Raw genomic sequence first — 20,316 nt, 5'->3', positions numbered from 1 at the left:
GAGGTATGAGGAGAATTAGGGTTTAGGGCTCTGTAAAAAACAGTAATGCATTTCTTACTAATCTGTAGAAACAGGGCCTTCTCAACACATGAAGTGGTGTTATAAGTCATTAAGGTGGTGTTTTTAATTATGAAATCTCTCATTTGTAAATATCTGTAAAAGTCACCTTGATTAAATTATCCAAATTGTTGTTGCAACTGCTGAAAGGATAGTAAAATTTGGCCATTAAATAGATCACCTATTTTCTTCAGCCTCTGGGTGCTCCATACTTTAAAGCCCTGGTCCTTACAACCTGGCAGGAAGTCCGGGTTGTCAAGAATGGGAGTGAGAGGAGATGTCAACTGAGCCCGGCTTCCTATAGAGCAAATGGATCTCCAGGCTCTGATGGTAATGAGAGTAATAGGGTTAGAGCATTGACAGATTCAGGGTTATTCATAAACAATATATTTACCAAGGGACACTTTGACTGAGAGGACTCAATATCATGCCAAATGGAGGTTGGATTATAGTTGTGCCAGCTTGTAATCACCCGCAGGTGTGAAGCCAGTTGGTAAAATCTAAGATTTGGTACATCTAGCCCTCCATCATAACCTGCCATTTGAAGTATTGTCATCTTGAGACGGGGCCTCCTCTTGCTCCAAATGAAGGAGGTTAGCCAGCCTTCAAGCACCTTAATAACCTTGTTTGACAATATTATAAGGATCATCTGCAGTGGATACAGCAGTCTGGGCAGGACGTTCATTTTTATAAGAGCCACCCTACCTAGCCAGGAAAGAGGGAGAGGGGCCCAGCGGTGTCTAAGTCAGCCCTTATAGCATCCAAGAGGGGGGGGAGTTGGACTTCTGACCAAAAGTAGGTGTTACATGCACTCCTAAGTAAAAGGATTCAGTCATATCTGGAACACAAGTTAACGATCCCAGGGGCATAGCTTCGGATTTTGCAATGTTAATTTTATATCCCAAAAAGATGGTGGACAACGAAATGACCTTAAGCAAGTAGGGAACAGAAGTTTGGGGTTGCGATAGATGTATTAAAATGTCATCAGCGTACAAGGTGATTTTGTGTTCCCTTTCACAAACGAAAATACTAGAAATTAAAGTGTTTTGCCTTACTGCCTGGGGCAGCGGCTCAATAGCAATATCAAATAACAAGGGGCTGAGAAGGTTGCCCTGTCTATTCCCGCGGTTGAGGGGGAAATTGTGGGATCTCAGCCCGTTAGTCAGAACCGCCGCCGACGGAGTATTATACAGAACCCTAATCCAATTGACAAAGTTATCACCTAGGCCAAATTCTTCCAAAGCATAGAACAAATGCGACCACTCGACCCCGGTCGAATGCCTTCTCAGCGTCAAGAGACAGCACGAGGGCCAGGTCCTGACATCTCTGGGTTAGCTGGATGATGTCTAAATTAAGGAGCCTCCTCAGATTATCACAGGAGTTCTGGCCCTTAACAAAACCGGTTTGGTCCTCCTTGACATATGGGGCAGCACCTTCTCTAAACGTGAGGCCAGAATTTTGGAGAGTAGTTTTTGGTCAGAGTTGAGTAGGGCTATTGGCCTGTATGAGGCGCAGCTTTTCGGGGGCATTTTCCTTTTTAAGGATGAGAGAAATATTGGCCTCCCTGAGGGACTGAGGTAGGATCCCATTTTCAAATGAATGATTGAGCATAGACAACAAAAGGTCTAAGAGAATATCACTAAACTCCTTATAAAACTCACATCCAAATCCATCTGGCCCGGGGCCTTACCGGATGGCATAGATTTCAAAGCAAGTAGCACTTCCTCTCTAGTAATTGGGGCATTTAGTTGTAATTTTTGATCATCCGTAGCTTTGGGGAGTCTCAAATCTGCAAAAAACTGACGCATAAGGGTTAGGGCATTGTCAGGCTGTTCAGAACTATATAGGTTGGAATAAAATGATGCAAAGTGTTTATTAATGGTTCTATCAAACGATCTAACACCATTAGGGTCAGTAATAGAGACTATATTTTGAGAATCTGCCCTCTTTTTGACAAGACTGGCAAGATGTTTTCCAGGTTTGTCCCCAAACTCATATAGTTTCTGCCTGGCAAATTTAAGGGACTGCTCAGAGTCCTGAATCAGAAAAGTATTCAATGCAGCACGTGCAGATTACAGTTCCTTGAGTAAATCAGGACTCGAGCTAGATGTGTGATTTTTCTCCAATTGACCTAGTCGGGATTCAAGACGTTTACGCTGTTCATTCTTCTCATGTCTTTTGGATGCTACAAAATACATAATCAGTCCACATGAGTATATTTTACATGTCTCCCAGAGAACAGAGGGATTATCTGTGGATGGTGAGTTGACAGAGTAAAAAATCTTAAATTCTGAAGTAAAGTAAGACATAAACTTCGTCCTCAACATCTTTGAAGAAAATAAGGTTGAAATCTCCAGCGCCATGACAATGCCCTGTCCTCAGCGAGAGAATATACCAAATAAAAAGGGGCATGGTCTGATAACACGATGTTGCCATTGGAACATGATAAAGTAAGAGACATTTTTGATGAGGGGATGAAGATGTAATCAATTCTGGTATAGCTTTATGTGGCCCCGAAAAAAAAGTGAACTCTGAATCAGTAGGGTGAAGCTGCCTCCATACATCAAAATATTATATATATATCATGACATATATTAGCGAGCACCTTCACTTGCTTAGAGGGGGGAGAAATAGCAGATGGGAGTTTGTCAAGAGAGGGATTAAGGTGACAATTAAAATCTCTGAAGCATGCTCCATAAAAACTGCAAAGGTTTTGGTGAGAAAATCAGGGGAATAGGCTGGGGGACAATATAGATTCATAAATGTTACCTCTTTTCCTGCGAGTATTCCTTTAACAATTATATACCAGCCCTGGCTGTCTTTAACACAGTCAAGAGACCTAAATGCCAGATTTTCACTGATCAAAATGGGTATGCCCCTACTGAAAGAAGAATATGAAGTAGCAAAGACCTGCCCCACCCAACTCCTTTGCAACTTAGCATTATCCTTATCCTAAAGGTGAGTCTCCTGGAGGAAGGCGATAGATACATCTTTCTTTTTCAAAAATGATAATACCGCCATCCTCTTGGCGGGTTTTTGGAGGCAACGGATGTTCCAAGAACAGATCTTGATATTATATAAATTAGACATGGCCGTAAGATACTATTATCAAATACACAGGACAGTTACACTTAGCAGGGACAGAAAACGCCATTCTGATAGCCCACATATAACTTATTGAAATTTCATGTCCTGAGCTGAACACAGAGAAAAACAAACTGAGGGTCTTTCCCCAAAAAAACAGGGACTGTTCACCATAGAAGCACCTTTCAAACTCATCAAGAGTGAACTGACAGCTGATGAATAGTGTGCCAAGAAAACTAAAAGAGTCCTCCCTGTGGGAGTGATCGAAATAAGGTGGAAACGTAATACTGTTTGGCCAAACAGGTCTCAGTCATTCTCTAGCCAACTTTGTATTTTTAATAAATAAAGGATCCCAGAGGTAAAAGTTGGGTGTTTTAGCCTTTAGATACTGAGAAAGTGATCTTCAATAATCTCACGAATGCTGGAGTTATGCTTAAGTTACTTCCTGTTGTGTGAAACAGAGGTGTCATGACTGCAATAAAATGTGGGGATGTTGGTTCCAACAACCAACATCTGCGGTATAAACCCAACATCTCTAGCACCACTGTCAGGAATCTTGGAGTTATCTTTGATCAGGATTTGTCATTTAACTCCCACATAAAGCAGACCTCTAGGACCGCCTTCTGTCATTTACGTAATATTAGAAGAATTTGACACATCCAATCACAAACAGATGCAGAAAAACTAATCCATGCATTTGTTAATTCAAGGCTGGATTACTGCAACTCTTTATTATCAGGTTGCCCCAATAAGTCCATTAAAACGCTCCAATTAATTCAGAACGCTGCAGCACGAGTACTTACAGGAACTAGAAAAAGAGATCACATCTCTCCTGTACTAGCTTCTCTGCATTGGCTCCCTGTAAAATGTAGAATTGAATTTAAAATCCTCCTCCTCACCTATAAAGCTCTTCATGGTCAGGCCCCTTCATATATTAAAGAGCTCATAGTACCCTATTACCCCTCTAGAACACTATGTTCTCTGAATGCTGGGCTACTTGTGGTTCCTATAGTCTCTAAAAGTAGAACAGGAGCCAGAGCCTTCAGTTACCAAGCTCCTCTCCTGTGGAACCAGCTTCCAGTTGTGGTTCGGGAGGCAGACACCCTAACCACATTCAAGAGTAGGCTTAAGACATTCCTCTTTGATAAAGCTTATAGTTAGGGCTGGATCAGGTGAGTCCTGAACCATCCCTTAGTTATGCTGCTATAGGCTTAGACTATCGGGGGATTTCCCATGATGCACTGAGCTCCTCCCTTCCTCTCTCTTTCTGCACTCATTCATGTTCCATTTGTGCATGTTACTAACTTCACTTCTTCCCCAGAGTTCTTGTGCTCCCTCGTCTCGCAGGTTCTTGTCGATCCTGGTGGAGCCTCCTGCCATGGTCCTGCTAGATTGCCGTTGCCAATACTGTTGTTGCTATGCACCTGTCTGTCTGTCTCTCTCTCTCTCTCTCTGGCTCTCTCTCTCTCTCTCTCTCTCTCTCTCTCTCTCACCCCAACTGGTCAAGACAGACGTCCACCCACCTAGAGCCGGAGGATCTGTCCTAGGTTTCTGCCTTTTACAGGCAGTTTTTCCTTGCCCTTGTCGCCAAGTGCTTGCTCATGGTGGTACTGTTGGGTCTCTGTAATTAATGTTAGAGTTCGGTCTAGACCTGCTCTATTTGAAAAGAGTCCTGAGATAACTTCTGTTATGAATTAGCGCTATACAAATAAAATTGAATTGAATTGAATTGAAAATTGAATTGAATTGAATTGAATCTCCATATTAGACCCTTTTGTGATAAAAACCTGTAGGAAATACCAAATTAAATCAAATCAAATTTTATTTGTATAGCCCACATTCACAAATCACAGTTTGCCTTGGAGGGCTTTACAATCTGCACAGAGACAACACCCTCTGTCCTTAGACCCTCAGTTCAAGTGAGGAAAAACTTGCCCCCAAAAAACCCTTTTAGCAGGGGAAAAAAGGTGGAAGAAACCTCAGGAAGAGCCGCAGAGGAGGGATCCTTCTCCCAGGTTGGACAGGCGTGCAATGAGTGGCACGTGTACAGAACAGATCAGCAAAGAAATAGGGTCTAATAAAGAAATGTTGGGTCTATGCTGTATTGTTGGATCTGACCAATAGTGCAGAATCACTGACTACACATTTCTAAACTGGGCCCTAATTTATTTCTAAGTTATTTCTCCTCGTTCAAGTTTCAGGCCTCCACCTGCTTTGGTGACCAAATCATGTCAAAAGACCAACTGGTCTGGGAAGGCCTCAGTCAGTGTCAAAGGTCATTGGAGATCATCCTTTCATTGTATACATAAACAAAAAATCTGCAACTGCAATTCACAGTACATGGTCCTTGGGGGCCTAGATAATGTGTATAAACTTTGGTGGATGTAGCCCCAAGGATTCACTTAACAGGCCAATCCAGCACCAACACCTACAGATGGTCTAAAGGTGTATAGGTCCAAGGGTCTGGATCTTTCTTGGTCCAACCAGAAAAACCTTTTTCCTCTCAAGCTAGAAAGTTTTGTCAGTGATTTTGCACTCCACGTGGGCCAGTCCTGTGGTGGTTTGAACCCTCTCAGTCTTTTCATCTGCCCACAGTTACAGTTTTAGGCACATAACTGGGCCAGTATAGCTGCAAATGAGCTGAACTTGTTAGGAAGCACTTATATTACATGTCCAAACCAGGTTCTAGACGTTGGAGGCCCAAAGTTATTACTGAAGCTACTTTCAGTATGGTAGTAGCAACATAACATGTTTCCTGGATAACATGATTTTACACATCTCAGGGATCTCCTAGTTCAAGGTTCAGGCCTCCATCTGCTTTGGTGACCAAATGAGGTCAAAAGAGCAACTGGTCTGGGGAGGCCTCAGTCAAGGTCAAAGGTCATTGGAGACCATCCTCTCAGTATATACATAAAAAAAAACAACCTCTGCAACTCTGTCCCTTTAACCTAAAACTACACAGGCTGATTCACGAGCCCCCCAGCTTGTTGGTCCTGGTACATAGAAAGCTGAAATTCACAGGACATGGTCCTTGGTGGGCCTAGATAATGTGTATAAACTTTTTTCCTCTCAAGCTAGAAGGCTGAAAATGTTGTCAGTGATTCTGCACTCAAGTGATCTGTTGATGACGTTGGTGTAGAGAGAGAAATGCACACATCTTTGGGGGCTTCCAGTGCTTATTGTCCAGGTGCTGGATGGGATTTTCCCCAGCCTCACCTGCTGCCTCCTGTCTGTCAGGAAGTTTGTGATCAACTCACAGGTGGAGGCTGGAACTGTGAGCTGGGTCAGTTTGGTTGGAGGACTTTTGGAATGATGATGTTGAACGCTGAGCTGAAGTCCACCAACAGGATCCTTGCATAGGTCCCAAGGGAGTCGAGGTGTTGGAGGATGTAGTGCAGGCCCATGTTGACTGCATGCTCCACTGACCTGTTTGCAGTCAAGGGGTCAATACCAGTCTCTCAAATGTTTTCATGACTACAGACATCAGGGCGAAGGGGGTGTAGTCATTCAGTCCTGAGATGGAGGGTTTCTTTGGGACCGGGATTATTGTTGAGTGTCTGAAGCAGGAGGGGACTTCACACATCTCCAGTGGTCCTTGTAAAGATGGGGGACAGCTGGTCAGCGCAGACTTATAGACATGAGGGTGAGATGCCGTCTGCACCTGGGGCCTTCCTGGTCTCCTGTCTCCTGAAGAGCTGGTACACATCCCCTTCACAGATCCTCATCCTCATCCTCATGGTGGGTGGTGAGTGGGGAGGGGGTGAGGGTGGAGCAGGGGTGGTGATGGTTGTCTGGTGTCAGGGTCAAAGTGGGTGAATAGAATAGAATAGAATATCCTTTATTCTTCCCACAGTGGGGAAATTCCGCTTATTGCAGCAGCAAGGGGATAGAATCAATAAATATTACAGTATATACAATATGAACAGGAAAAAAAAACAACAACAGTGACATAGAGCAACATACAGTGACAAAAAAACAACGGCAACAGTACACATTGGATAATTTAAAAATCTGCACGTTAACTTGGGTATCTATTTGACATAACAGTTTATTATTGAGTCTGAGTGTATGAGTGGTCTACTGAGAGCAGTGCTGGTTGAACAGTCTGACAGCAGCAGGAAGGAAGGACCTGCGGTACCTCTCCTTCACACACTTGGGATGAAGGAGTTTGTCGCTGATTGAGCTGCTCAGTGCGGTAACAGTGTCCTGCATGGGGTGGGAGTCGTTCTCCATCATTGATGATAGCTTTCCTATCATCCTCCTCTATCCCACCACCTGCACTGAGTCAAGGGGGCAGCTCAGGACAGAGCTGGCCCTCTTTATCAGCTTGTCCAGTCTCTTCCTGTCAGCGATGGTCCAGTTTATTGTTTGGGCGAACACCCAGGTACTTATAAGAGTCCACTGTCTCAATGTCCATTCCCTGGATGTTCACCGGTGTCGGGAGGGAGTGGCTGCGCCTGCGGAAATCCACCACCAGCTCCTTGGTTTTTGCCGCGTTGATTTGGAGGTGGTTCCGCTGGCACCAGTCCACAAAGTCCTTGCTCAGTTCTCTGTACTCCCTGTCATTGTCCTCTGAGATGAAGCCGATGATGGCAGAGTTGTCAGAAAACTTCTGGAGATGGCAGGTGGCTGAACTGTGTCTGAAGTCTGCAGTGTACAGGGTGAACAGGAAAGGAGCCAAAACTGTTCCCTGTGGAGCCCCTGTGCTGCAGACCACCATGTCTGAGACACAGTCCTTTGACCTCACATACTGTGGATGGTTGGTGAGGTAGTCTGTAATTCAGGATGTGAGGTGATGATCAACTCCTGTGAGCTCCAGCTTGTCCCTCAGAAGCACAGGCTGGATGGTGTTGAAAGCGCTGGAGAAATCGAAGAAAATGATCCTCACAGTGCTTCCAGGCTTCTCCAGGTGAGAAAGAGCTCTATGTTGGAGGAAGATGATGGCGTCAACCACCCCGAAGCCAAGATGGTAGGCAAACTGTACCGGGTCCATCAATGGTTCCACCAGGGGGCGGAGATGGATGAGGACCAGCCGCTCCAGGGTCTTCATCGGGTGCGATGTCAGCGCCACTGGCCTGTAGCTGTTGAGGTCCTTCGGGTGCGGCGTCTTTAGCACCGGTACCACACAGGATGTTTTCCACAGTTGTGGAACTCTCCTCAGCTTCGGGCTCAGGTTGAAGACGGTGTTTGTTGTTGGAGAAGCACCGTACAGTCCTGGTGGGTACAGTGTTCTCCACACAGAAGTTTATGTAGTCCGTGATGCAGTGTATTAAGATCATAGAGTTCCTCCCACACAGTCGTCTCGATACAGTCCCTCAGACCATCTTCTGACTGTGCAGGTCACAGCTGGTTGCCTGTGCACTAAGGGTTTATACATAGGCAGGAGATGAACCAGGCTGTGGTCTGATCTCCCCAATGGAGGGAGAGGTGATGATGAATATGCCTCCTTGGTGTTGGCATAAAATAAGTCCAGTGTTTTATTGTCTCTGGTGTGGCAGGTGACATACTGGGTAAATTTGGGCAGAGTGGAGGAAGGAGAGGCATGGTTGAAGTCCCCAGAGATGAGGAGGAGGGCCTGTGGGTGCTGTGTCTGCAGCCTGCTCACAGCTGAGTGCAGGACATCACAGGCTGCGTCACCATTAGCGGGGGGGGGTACACAGCTGCTCTTTGACAGTGATGTGCCCGGGGTTACACCATCTATCGTTGACAATCACAGCCAGCCCCCCTCCTTTCTTCTGATCGCTCTCCCGTGTCCTGTCTGCGCACCGCAAATTAAATCCCTCCAGAGAAACGATCGTGTCCGGTGTTAGTGAGTTCAGCCATGTCTCCGTAAACACCATGATGCTACAATCACAATATTCCCATAGGTGCCGGGTAAGCACCATTAACTCGTCCATCTTGTTGGGAAGAGATCTCACATTCCCCATAACGATGGCCGGAAGGACGGGTCAGAAGCGACTGTTCCTACGGCATTGAATTCCAGCACGGGTCCCCCGTCTCCTCTTCTTTAACTCAAAGGGAACGTCGGGTCTATCCTGGGGCAGCACCGCTGTGTTACGGAGGGCTAACAGCTGATCCCGACTGTAAACAATAGGGCCGTGGCTGGGCATGGGGCCCTCCGGTCACGGAAAGTGTAAAAAAAAAAAAAAAATACAGAGCAAACACAGTAACTTTGGTATAGTCGCTAAAAACTGCTAAAAATAAGTGAAAGAAACTCAAATTGAGCAGGAGCTGCTGCAACTACTGCCACTCAGGGGCAGCACGTTGATGGGTGTGAGTGATTTCTCAAACCTGGAGTAGAACTCATTCAGCTCGTCGGCCAGTTGAGGACTCTCTGCAGTGTGGGGGGAGGGTCTCCTGTAGTTGGTGACACCCTGCAGACCTCTCCACACTGATGCAGGGTTGTTGGCTGAAAACCTGTTTGTAATGCCTCTCTGCTCCTCTGACCTCCTTTGTCAGTGTGTTTCTGGCCTGGTTGTACAGGACCCACTTCTGTAGGCCTCCTCCTTGACCTGGCGAAGCTGCTTGAGTTTTGAACCAGTGAACCAGGGTTTATTGTTTTTGTATGTGCAGAAGGCTTTAGTCTGCACACACGTGTCCTCACAAAAGATAGTGTATGATGTCACAGTGTCAGTGAGTTCATCCAGGTTGTAAGCTGCAGCCTCAAAAACATTCCAATCTGTGCAGTCAAAGCAGGCCTGTAGTTCCAGCTTTGCATCAGTGGTCCATCTCCGGACAGTCTTTACTACAGACGTAGCAGATTTTAACTTCTGCCTGTAAGTTGATAGAAGATGAACCATGCAGTGATCAGAGTGCCCCAAGGCTGCATGGGGGACAGAGCGATAGGCATTTTTCAATGTTGAATAGCAGTGGTCTAGAGTGTTTGTGTCGCTGGTGGGACACTTAACATGCTGTCTATATTTAGGCAGGTCATGGCTGAGGTTTGCTCTGTTGAAATCCACCAGAACAATGAGCAGGGAGTCTGGATGTTTCTTCTCCATATCCATTATCTGGTCAGCCAGGTGTTATAAAGCGTCACTAACACAGGCCTGAGGTGTCAGGTGGACTGACCTCCTTGCGGCCTTCAGGGAACCCGTGGCAATGTCTCTCAGCCGGGTTGCCTGTAAAGTCCGATCAGTTGTTAATCTGCCTGCTATTTCAAGATTATGTGATACAGACACATGCGTAACTCTCCTGCTCACTGTTGTCTTGTATTTTATTCTAGGTATGACCGCTTCATTCGGGATCAATTCAATTCAATTCAATTAAATTTTATTTGTATAGCTCCAATTCATAACAGAAGTTATCTCAGGACACTTTTCAAATAGAGCAGGTCTAGACCGAACTCTTTATAACATTATTTACAGAGACCCAACAGTACCACCACGAGCAAGCACTTGGCGACAAGGGCAAGGAAAAACTGCCTGTAAAAGGCAGAAACCTAGGACAGATCCTTCGGCTCTAGGTGGGTGGTTGTCTGTCTGGACCAGTTGGGGTGAGAGAGAGAGAGGGACAGAGAGAGAGACAGAGAGAGAGAGAGACAGACATACAGGTGCACAGGAACAACAGTATTGGCAATGGCAATCTAGCAGGACCATGGCAGGAGGCTCCACCAGGATCGATAAGAACCTGCGAAACGAGAAAGCACAAGAACTCCGGGGAAGAAGTGAAGTTAGAAACATGCATTAATGGGACATGAATGAGTGCAGAAAGAGAGAGGAAGAGAGGAGCTCAGTGCACCATGGGAAATCCCCCGATAGTCTAGGCCTATAGCAGCATAACTAAGGGATGGTTCAGGACTCACCTGATCCAGCCCCAACTATAAGCTTTATCAAAGAGGAATGTCTTAAGCCTGCTCTTAAATGTGGAGAGGGTGTCTGCCTCCCGAACCACAACACTGGAAGCTGGTTCCACAGGAGAGGAGCTTGGTAACTGAAGGCTCTGGCTCCTGTTCTACTTTTAGAGACTATAGGAACCACAAGTAGCCCAGCATTCAGAGAATGTAGTGTTCTAGTGGGGTAATAGGGTACTATGGGCTCTTTAAGATATGAAGGGGCCTGACCATGAAGAGCTTTATAAGTGAGGAGGAGGATTTTAAATTCTATTCTACATTTTAAAGGGAGCCAGAGCAGAGAAGCTAGTACAGGAGAGATTCAATTCAATTACATTTTATTTCTATAGCGCCAATTCACAACACAAGTTATCTCAGGACACTTTTCAAATAGAGCAGGTCTAGACCGAACTCTTTAAAACATTAATTACAGAGACCCAACAGTACCACCATGAGCAAGCACTTGGCGACAAAGGCAAGGAAAAACTGCCTGTTAAAAGGCAGAAACCTAGGACAGATCCTTCGGCTCTAGGTGGGTGGTCGTCTGTCTCGACCAGTTGGGGTGAGAGAGAGAGAGAGAGAGAGAGAGAGAGAGAGAGCAAGAGACAGACAGACAGACAGGTGCACAGCAACAACAGTATTGGCAATGGCAATCTAGCAGGACCATGGCAGGAGGCTCCACCAGGATCGATAAGAACCTGCAAGACGAGAAAGCACAAGAACTCCGGGGAAGAAGTGAAGTAAGTAACAGAGATGTGAATTTCGTTTTTTTCTGAGTTTAACATCAGAAAATTGCAGGTCATCCAGGATTTTATGTCCTTAAGACATGTTTGTAATTTAGATAATTGATCGGGCTTGATCGATAGATATAACTGCGTATCATCTGCATAACAGTGAAAATTAATGGAGTGATTCCTAATAATGCTGCCTAAAGGGAGCATATATAAAGTAAATAGTATTGGTCCAAGTACAGAACCTTGAGGAACTCCATGACTAACTGTAGTATTTATTGAAGATTCATCATTAACATGAACAAACTGCGAACGATCTGATAAATATGACTTAGTGACTTAGCTTAGTGCGGTTCAGGGATCAGAGGAGCCTTGATGACTGCCAGAAAGTCCTGTGTGTGGCAAAGAAAGACATGCTGGGCAATCATGGGAGGCTGCTTGAAATTTTTTTATTTATGTTATTTATGTATATTCGCACAAGGACAGTAAGGATGTGGACTCAGGAGGCTGCTGGGGCACTGCAGGACTGCCTTGAGACAATAGACTGGGATGTACTCTTTGAGCCACACGGGGAGGACATCGACGACAAGACAGACTGCATCACAGAATACATCAGGTATCAAGCCATTGATTACCAGTGACCTGAAAGCACTCCTCAACAAGAAGAAGAGGGCCTTTAGGTCTGGTGACAGAGAGGAGCTGAGGAGAGTGCAGCATGAACTCAGAGAGATGCTGAGGGGTGTAAAGACAGCTACAGGAGGAAGTTGGAGGCCAGACTCCAGCAGAACAATGTGAGGGATTTGTGGACTGGGATGAAACAGATCACTGGATGTAAAGTGAAGGGCAACCAACCATCAGGCGGTCTGGAGAGAGCCAACGAGCTGAATGGCTTCTCTAACAGGTTTAGCTCGCAGCCTTCCAGCCCCCCACTCACCCACACTGTTTACACCCCTCCCCCTCTCCTCCCTATGGTGAGCTCTCTTGTGCAGCAGGTGAAGGAGCTGCGAGACCCTCTACAGTTTGCTTACCAGCCCAATCTGGGAGTTGACGACACTGTCATCTATCTGCTGAAATGAGCCCATTCGCACCTGGATAGTGGTGGCAGCACTGTGAGAATCACATTCTTTGATGTCTCCAGCACTTTCAACACTATCCAGCCACTGCTGCTGGGTGAGAAGCTGCGGGTGCTGGGAGTCGACACCTCCATTGTCTCCTGGATTACTGACTACCTGACAGGCAGGTGACAGTTTGTCTGTCTGGGCAGTGTCCTGTCTGATGCGGTGGTCAGTGATACAGGAGCTCCACAGGGGACTGTGCTGTCCCCTTTCCTTTTCACCTTATACACCACAGATTTTCAATACAACTCTGAGTCATGTCACTTACAGAAATTTTCTGATGACTCGGCTGTGGTCGGCTGTATAAGTTGATGAAGGGGAGTACAGAGCAGTGGTGGACAACTTTGTGGAGTGGGCTGGACGCAATCACCTGAGGCTGAATGTCAACAAGACCAGAGAGATGGTGATTGACTTCAGGAGGAAGAGGACTACTTCACAGCCACTGTGTGTTCTGGGAGAGGATGTGGAAGCGGTGGAGGACTACAAGTACCTGGGTGTCGTCATGATTCCTGCCACAAGCTAACACAATGTACAATAACTCACATCTGTCTGTGAGAGTCAACTCACAACTCTCTGCTGTATAGTCCTGTTTTTGCATACCTGCTCACTGCCACATTGTTTTTCCAGTCTCACTCTTTTCCTGTTTTTATAGTTTTTATATTTTATATTCTGTATATTTGATATTTTTTATATTCTGTATATATTAGGATTTATTTTATATTTTATTGTATTTTATTTTAACTACCTGCACTTTTACGTTTATACTTCTGCTGCTTGTAACAAGACAATTTCCCAGTTTTTGGGATCAATTAAGTAAATCTATTCTATTCTATGTGGCTCCAGAGGAGAAGACGCTGTTTTGCTGTTACTGCAACACCGTCATCATCCTCAGTTATTTTCAAACACCCGATGCAGTGGAAGGAATGGCAGTAAGTGTGTTTTCCTGACACTTTGCACGAGTGTTTCGTAGCGTGCAGTACAGTATAACATGTAGTCAGTATTGAGGTCTGCATGCTGAAACCAAAAGCAACCATGCATGTTCCCACGTTTTCCCTCAGTATGGGGGAGGCAGCAGTAAGTACTTTAATAGGCTGAAATCGCTCGTTGTGAATTGCAGTATTATTAACGACACAGATATTAACTTGGCTCATGTCTTGTCTTTGCAGATGCTCGAGGGCTACTGTCAATGGATCTTCCCTGATTACATCAACATCAGTGTTGATGATGATGGGATATTTTTTTCTGGCCATAAATGGTAGGCCCACTAAGAGTGCCAGCAATGACCTTGCTATATGCACTGTGGAGAGAGAGAGAGAGAATGGGACAAAATTGACATCCTAATTTGCACATTGAGTGAACAGTTCAGAATTCAGATTTGTAAGTGAGAGTCAACTGAGATGTCTTCTGCATTGCAGCTGCAAACTCCCAAATGTGACCAGCCAGGAAATCAGGAGGGTTGTGAAACTCAGGTGGCTTCCCAGTTCACGAGGAGCAGAAAGCTGGCGTGGCTTATTACATGGCCCATTCCACACCCATGGCCAATGTGCACTATTGCATGAAGACCTGGATAACATCGTGGACACCTGCACCCTGTTCAGGAACCTCAGACAGTATGTGCCATCATCTGAAACGCACGTCAGTCGACCACTGTGTCTGTTGGTGCATGTGTTTGTCAGTGTTTATCCTTTGACCTGTTCAATCTTACAACTCCTCTTCTGAGGATTCAGGTGAGGAGAGGAGCAACCGGGCACTGGAGCGAGGAAGAGAAGATGCAGACAACGGGGAGACTGGAGCTGAACAGGACCTTGCAGCTTTCCTACAGGCCTTTCCACTTAATCTGACTGGCCAGCCACCAACCAAGAAGCAGATGGCCGATGCTGGCTTTCCTACTGACACAGTCTTCTATGACAGGTGGAGGGCTCTTCAGTATGGCCAACGGGAGAAACATCTCCTGTGTAAGTGACAATACTTTCCTCCACAATCCAAAGTAATGCATAGAACTCCCAAGTGTGGACAAGAACTCGAAATTGAATGTTCTGTGTTTGAAAGCCAAATGTTCAAGACATCCACGTGTTGTGTATAATATTTTGTCTTATGGATACTGATCACCTAGACCTTGAATACCCAACCTTGAATATGTGTAATTGTTCAGTGTTTTGTATTTGTCCTTTGTTTTACCCTTTGTACTAAAAGATGAAAATTGTCTATAAATATAGAGTTATGAGTTTTGTCTGACAGTGATCACATGGACAGTAGCCTCAAGACAGGATTTTTATAACTAATTTTATTTCAGGCTAACACTGAGATCTCCCCTCTGTGTTCCATGTAATGTCCATCATAGTGAAAGAGGGAAAGAAGTGGTGCTCTTACATCCCAGCACAAACAATAGATGTGTTATACATGTTTTGTTGTGGTTAATGACTCCTCTGTGTGTGACAGTCCAGCCTCAGATTAGGCAAAATCAGTAGTCTTCTTCTTCTGTGTTGTAAACTTTCTCTCTTTTTCTCACCGCAGCGTCCACCCTCTGCTGTGTTAAGTCAAGTGATGATACTGCTCTAAGTGACCAACATCATCCAGGAGAAGGCAAAACTCATGTGTATTCCCATCTACAAGAAAGACCGAGGACACATCACCAAACCATCCAGAACTACACAGAAGCCGAGAGACTGAATCAATTTCAAAACGTCAAACACAGGCTGACAATTACAGTCAGTGTGTGGCTGATGGGTCTGGCATTAGTGCCTTAGTTTGTCATAACAAAGCTGACTCCAGCCCATCACTTAACAGCAACATGGTGGACTCATAATTTATCGGTCATTATGTTTGTGACCTGTGGGAACAAGGACATGTTTGAACACAGTTGTTTGCTAAAATACTGTGAGCGACAAGCGTTTTATTAGATTTTTTAAAATTTTATCATAATCTTAATCTATTTTTCTATTTATACAATGCAAGACCTTTTGTACTGTCACTGCTCCTACAATTTGATGGAAATGAAAACTTTTCTTACAAAAACTCTTTGCAGCCGTTTCATTTAACTGTAATTTCAGTTGTCTGACTGTAGTCCACATTTCCAGGCATCATATTGTTACTATTTTCTGTAGGTTTTTGCTCCCAACTGACAACCTCTAACCTGCAGAGAAGATGAGAAGTTCTGATGACATGATTACTAAGTTTCTATATAGTTTGACCTTTCACCTCCAGGAGGTGAGGCAGCATGTGTTAATGTCCCAGTTCCACATATCTTACAGCCCCTGCAGCACAGGCACAACAAAATATATAAAATAAATAAATATATACAGATATAAAATAATTGATAATGTATACAGATATAAAATATCTACAGATTTAAAATATACATAAGTACAATATATACAGATATAAAATATATCACTCCACTCAGCAATGCTTAACTACAAATCCTCAATTGGATGGGAACCTAGACAATTTCCCCTCCCCTTGGTCCGTGTGCACGCTGCCCCTCCTCTTCTATTCAGTAAAATGTTTCCATTTCTGATCCCTGCTTTTCCGCTGCATCCGTCATGATCATCAGGCACTCAGGGTCGGTGTCTGATTCAAAGGCTTGGGCACGTCTCCTCATCTTTCTGACCCTTGTCCTTCTTTCCTTTGCTTTTCTTCCCTCCCTGCTGCTCCGAAAAGCCGCCTTCTCATCTTCATTAACTCCTTCTCTCCTTCAGAGAGCTCAGACACAGAGTACATGCTGTCAGCATACATTGGTTCCTCACCCCCAGAGTCTGAGGTGGAGGCAGGATGCGGGTCCACCGTTTCCTCCATGAGGGCTTTCATCCTCAGGCTGCAAACCTCCATGGCCTCCTTAATGAACGGAAGAGCACAGTCATATTTTTCTGCCATCGCCATGTCATGGCACATGGCAGCCACAACCTGACCAAACTCATCCTTGGACAGCTGTCTCCGTGCCTTGGAAGGAGGAAATGGTTTATAAATTCACTGTCACATACAGATGACAAACAGAGGGTGAACATTAGTCTTCAAAATGTTATGTTTGTTTCATTTTTTAGCATTAAAAAGCCACCTGGGGTGGATCTGACATGACACTTCCACTTCCAGAACCATTATGCTTTCAATTACAGCTTAAATATTTAGTAATGTTCCTTCCAAAAGCAAGTCTGTGAATATTCTCCATCATCCAGTTCATAGTTATCTCAAGGAAATCAATTAAATGCAACTGGACTTGGTTATAAGTCTTTGATTCTGATACAAGTTTCATCGTCATCATCATATATGATGACAAGTTTCGGGTCTGATATCAAAGGCCAAAGCTTCGACATGTTTGCTGGACCCCATGCCAACTCCAAGGCCTACCTCCCTGCCCTCTGCCCTTTCATCACTGACATAATAAACTCCATCCTAGCATCTGGTGTTGTTTCCCCCAGTTTCAAAACTGCTTCCATCACTCCCATCTTAAAGAAGCCTGGTCTGGACCCTGATGATCTCAGCAACTTCCAGCCGATCTCCAACCTGCCTTTCCTCATCAAGGTTCTGGATAAAGCAGTGGCTGCCCAGCTTCACCAACATCTGTCTGACCATGAGCTCTACGAACCCCTGCAATTCAATTCAATTCAATTTAATTCAATTTTATTTGTATAGCGCCAATTCATAATAGAAGTTATCTCAGGACACTTTTCAAATAGAGCAGGTCTAGACCGAACTCTTTAACATTAATTACAGAGACCCAACAGTACCACCATGAGCAAGCACCTGGCGACAAGGGCAAGGAAAAACTGCCTGTTAAAAGGCAGAAACCTAGGACAGATCCTCCGGCTCTAGGTGGGTGGTTAATGCCATCTAGAGTAACTATATCTTTAGACAGTGAGTCTCTAAGGTTTTTGGGGCCAAGAACAAGAATTTCGTTTTTTTCTGAGTTTAACATCAGAAAATTGCAGGTCATCCAGGATTTTATGTCCTTAAGACATGTTTGTAATTTAGATAATTGATTAATTTCATTGGGCTTGATCGATAGATATAACTGCGTATCATCTGCATAACAGTGAAAGTTAATGGAGTGATTCCTAATAATGTTGCCTAAAGGGAGCATATATAAAGTAAATAGTATTGGTCCAAGTACAGAACCTTGTGGAACTCCATGACTAACTGTAGTATTTATTGAAGATTCATCGTTAACATGTACAAACTGCGAGCGATCTGATAAATATGACTTAAACCAGCTTAGTGCGGTTCCTTTAATGCCAATTTGATGCTCAAGTCTCTCTAAAAGAATATTATGGTCAATGGTGTCAAATGCAGCACTAAGATCTAATAATACAAGTACAGAGACAAGTCCATTGTCAGAAGCAGTCAGAAGGTCATTATTAACTTTAACCAGAGCTGTCTCTGTGCTATGATGAACACTAAATCCTGACTGAAAATCCTCAAATAAACTATTGTTATGCAGAAATTCACACAACTCTTTGGCGACTACTTTCTCCAGAATCTTAGAGAGGAGGGGGAGGTTAGAAATCGGTCTTTAGTTGGCTAAAACCCCTGGGTCAAGAGTGGACTTTTTAAGAAGGGGTTTAATTACAGCTACTTTAAAGGACTGTGGTACATATCCTGATAATAAAGAAAGATTAATCATATCCAGTAAAGAAGTGCCAATTAAGGGAACAACTTCTTTAAGCAGCCTAGTTGGGATCGGGTCTAATCGACAGGTTGATGGCTTCAATGAAGAAATGATTGAAGTTAACTGATGAAGATCGATAGCAGAAAAACAGTCTAAATATATATCTAAGTTTACATTGACAGAAGTCCCTGAACTTGGAGAGCCACTGGTAACTGTTGATGGCAGTTGGTGATTAATTTTTTCTCTAATAGTAATAATTTTATTATAGAAGAAGCTCATGAAGTCATTGCTACTTAAGTTTATGGGGATATGTGGCTCAATAGAGCTGTGACTCTCTGTCAGCCTGGCTACAGTGCTGAAGAGGAACCTAGGGTTATTCTTATTTTCTTCTTCTTATTAGTGCTGAGTAATAGGCTCCTCTGGCATTACGGAGGGCCTTTCTATAAATTTTAAGATTATCTTGCCAATTTGAGCGATATTCTGATCATTTGGAAGAGCGCCATTTCCTTTCAGATTTTCTAGCTATTTGTTTTAACTGGCGGGTTTGGTGGTTATACCAAGGTGCTAGTCTCCTATGTTTTAATAATTTCCTTTTTATAGGAGCGATAGAGTCTAATGTTGATCGTAGTGAGCCTGTAGCACTATCGACAAGATTATCAATTTCAGAGGGACTAAAGTCGTTATAGGACTCTGTTAAATTCAGACATGGCATTGAATTAAACACTGAAGGAATCCCCTCCTTAAATTTAGCTACAGCACTGTCAGATAGACATCTGCTGTAGGACGTTTTGCCTAATGGCTTATAATCTAATAGTATGAATTCAAAAGTTATTAAATAATGGTCATAGGTAGGAAAGGATTATGTGGGAAGACTATTAAATGTTCAATATCAATGCCATATGATAAAACAAGGTCAAGAGTGTGATTAAAACAATGAGTTGGTTTATTTACACTCTGACAGAAGCCAATTGAGTCTATTAATGATATAAATGCATTACTAAGGCTGTCATTGTCAACATCAGGTGAGTCCTGAACCATCCCTTAGTTATGCTGCTATAGGCCTAGACTATCGGGGGATTTCCCATGGTGCACTGAGCTACTCTCTTCCTCTCTCTTTCTGCACTCATTCATGTCCCTTTCATGCATGTTACTAACTCCACTTCTTCCCCGGAGTTCTTGTGCTTTCTCGTCTCGCAGGTTCTCATGGATCCTGGTGGAGCCTCCTGCCATGGTCCTGCTTGACTGCCATTGCCAATACTGTTGTTGCTGTGCACCTGTCTGTCTGTCTGTCTGTCTGTCTCTCTCTCTCTCTCTCTCTCTCTCTCTCTCTCTCTCACCCCAACTGGTCGAGACAGACGACCACCCACCTAGAGCCGGAGGATCTGTCCTAGGTTTCTGCCTTTTAACAGGCAGTTTTTCCTTGCCCTTGTCGCCAAGTGCTTGCTCATGGTGGTACTGTTGGGTCTCTGTAATTAATGTTAAAGAGTTCGGTCTAGACCTGCTCTATTTGAAAAGTGTCCTGAGATAACTTCTGTTATGAATTGGCGCTATACAAATAAAATTGAATTGAATTGAACATCCACATGAATATTAAAATCACCTACAATAATTACTTTATCTGTTTTAAGGACTAAACTTGATAGAAACTCAAAAATTCAGATCTAAAATCAGAGTACGGTCCAGGAGCGCGGTACACTATAATAAATAGAACTGGCTGCAGTGTTTTCCAGTTTGGGTGAGAAAGACTAAGAACAAGGCTTTCAAATGAATTATAATTTAGCCTACAGCCTACAGAGCACACCACAGCACAGAGATCGCCCTCATCAAAATAACTAGTGACCTTCTCATCGCTGCAGACTCTGGCAAAATCAGTATCCTCATTCTCCTCAACCTCTA

The 20,316-nt window shown here is 44.1% G+C and overlaps 1 long non-coding RNA gene across 1 annotated transcript; it reads left to right on the top strand.

Moving 5' to 3' along the window:
• The first annotated feature begins 3,778 nt into the window (after positions 1–3,778).
• Positions 3,779–19,992, top strand: LOC127372059 (uncharacterized). The gene is made up of 2 exons (XR_007886504.1): positions 3,779–4,313; positions 19,443–19,992. It is a non-coding gene; the product is annotated as an uncharacterized LOC127372059 (long non-coding RNA).
• Positions 19,993–20,316: the final 324 nt, after the last annotated feature.

The sequence above is a fragment of the Dicentrarchus labrax genome, unplaced genomic scaffold (genome assembly GCF_905237075.1).
Source record: "Dicentrarchus labrax unplaced genomic scaffold, dlabrax2021, whole genome shotgun sequence".
In the NCBI taxonomy this organism is placed as follows: domain Eukaryota; kingdom Metazoa; phylum Chordata; class Actinopteri; family Moronidae; genus Dicentrarchus; species Dicentrarchus labrax.
Note: the sequence above shows the minus strand (reverse complement) of the source record. Positions and strands in the feature narration are given on the sequence as shown.